Source organism: Fukomys damarensis, unplaced genomic scaffold, assembly GCF_012274545.1.
Source record: "Fukomys damarensis isolate Sample0158 unplaced genomic scaffold, DMR_v1.0_HiC HiC_scaffold_13, whole genome shotgun sequence".
Classification (NCBI taxonomy): Eukaryota; Metazoa; Chordata; class Mammalia; order Rodentia; family Bathyergidae; genus Fukomys; species Fukomys damarensis.
The window spans coordinates 15,425,221-15,425,532 of record NW_022900925.1 but is presented as its reverse complement, the minus strand read 5'-3'; the positions used below and the strand labels follow the sequence as shown (position 1 = coordinate 15,425,532).

At 31.1% G+C, this 312-nt stretch overlaps 1 protein-coding gene across 1 annotated transcript in view; it reads right to left on the bottom strand.

Annotated features, from left to right (window-relative positions):
• Ywhae (tyrosine 3-monooxygenase/tryptophan 5-monooxygenase activation protein epsilon) overlaps positions 1-312 on the bottom strand; it is a 51,342-nt gene that overhangs the window by 13,088 nt on the left and 37,942 nt on the right. The gene's annotated exons all lie outside the window — the stretch shown is intronic.

Below are 312 nucleotides of genomic sequence, written 5' to 3'. Positions count from 1 at the left end.
CAGCTTTATAAGCCACTAGGCTATTCTCTGCAGCCTCCTTCCTGTCATTTCCTGTGGCAAATTCAGCCAGATACCTGTGGTAATCCCCTTTCCTATAACAAAACAAAAACAAATAAAGCCATAATTAGAAATAACAACTTTAAAAGGAAAATAAACTACCAAATTTTCTATATATGAAATATTAGGATATATTTAACAATTAGTATAGACTGTAATAGTTTTTTAAAACTCAGGAATTTGCTTATCTACTTAGCTTTTTCCCTTAAGAGTTTCATATTATCAAATAGCACACTCAGAAATTAGAAGCAGCAA